General features: G+C 30.1%; 1 long non-coding RNA gene across 1 annotated transcript in view; it reads left to right on the forward strand.

The window, feature by feature from the left end:
- Window positions 1–941: 941 nt before the first annotated feature.
- The window catches only part of LOC128250328 (uncharacterized), a 389,962-nt gene continuing 389,030 nt past the window's right edge, over window positions 942–1,873 (forward strand). Inside the window, exon 1 of the long non-coding RNA XR_008266355.1 lies at window positions 942–1,061. This is a non-coding gene — a long non-coding RNA (uncharacterized LOC128250328). The remainder of the gene's footprint in view (window positions 1,062–1,873) is intronic.

Here is a 1,873-nt window from a genome sequence, read left to right on the forward strand (position 1 = left end):
ATATATATATATATACACATATATAAACTGTGTATACACACACATACACGCGTACGCTACGAATTGAGAGTTCGTTCGAACAAGTACCCATGAGGATTCCGTGTGTGCTTGAATCAGCAGTTTCTCCATGGAAACAACTCGAACATAGTTCAGTGCTTTAATCTTCTGATGTCTTCACCAATATCTTCCTTTATCACTAAAACTAACTCACAACAAATAGAGAAAGCGTAAAACATAAAACAGAAAACATTCCGACTATTATTGCAATGGAAGCGGATACAGTAGACGAAAATTGCCTCGAGGGAGTGATAGCATAATAGCATAATATAATAACACATACGTATATGCACATGTATGTGTGTGTGTGTGCTTGTGTGTATTCTTATATTTACATTCATATAAATGTGTGTGTGTGTGTATACACACACACACACACACACACACACACATACATATATATATATGTAAATGTTATGAGAGGTAATGGTGTCAATGTATATGCATATATTTACATATATATATATGTATATATGTATGTATGTATATATATATATATATACATGTATATATATATATATATATATATATATATATATATATATATATATATATATATATATATATATATATATATATATATATATATATATATATATATATATATATATATATATATATATATGTATTGGTGAATACATGTTTATATATAGAAGTATGTGTATGCATGTATATATACACGCACATATCTATAGATATATATGTTTGTGTGTTCGCTTCAGTCTCACATTCTTTCGCTGTGTCTGTCTCTCTATCTCTGTCTCTCTTTCTTTTTCTCTGTCTCTCTCTCTCTATTTATATATATGCATTAAATTTATAACATATATATTATATTTAACATAAGCATACAAACAAACGCAGGAGTGGCTGTGTGGTAATTAGCTTGGTTACCAATCACATGACTTCGATGTCATCCACACTGTCTGACAACTTGGGCAAATGTCTTCATCTGTAGCCTCAGGTCGACCAAAGCCTTGTGAGCGGATTTGTGGATTTCGTAGACGGTTTGTAAGACTTATTAATTGTTCTACCAAAACATGAGCTCTAGAAACGACCGGTGAAAGTGATCCTCTTCGAAGCGTATTATATACCTTATAATTTTAGAAAACACACACCGAACTCTATGGATCTTTTAACTGAAATTCTTAACCATTCATAATTTCAGTGCAAAAAAAAAAAAAATAATAATAATTATCAGTCCTCTTTTTCTCAGAATTCCTCCCATACGTAACTCACATGTGTTTTATTTAAATGTATTATTATGTATATTTATATATTTGTATCTTATGAAATCTTTTTTTAAATATTCATATGTGTCAATATGTATTGATATATGTATACGCATTTTGAGTTGAATTTATACATGTACGATTGCCTAATTTGAGTTTATAACTTAATTTCTCATATATATATATATATATATATATATATATATATGCATGTGTGTATATATGTATCAAACGCAAGTCTTGTAACGTATTTAAGATGTATTTTACTTAGGGCAAGCATTTTCTGTTAGAGAATTACTCAATGCGTTGGGCTACCATACCTAACTCTAGTCATTATACCGACATTTGACAGTGAAAAATACGTTTTGCCTTTGGCTGTTCGCAACTATCACGACAATCATGAAGAGCCAGCGGCGAAGTTCATAGCACAGTGTCACACTTTCATTATAACATGTACCCACACACGCTCACGCAAACGAACAAGAGCACATACGTACACACACGTACACACATATATACACGCATACGTACACACACATATATATATATATATATGTGTATATATATATATATATATATATATATAT

This window comes from Octopus bimaculoides, chromosome 20 (assembly GCF_001194135.2).
Source record: "Octopus bimaculoides isolate UCB-OBI-ISO-001 chromosome 20, ASM119413v2, whole genome shotgun sequence".
Lineage (NCBI taxonomy): Eukaryota > Metazoa > Mollusca > Cephalopoda > Octopoda > Octopodidae > Octopus > Octopus bimaculoides.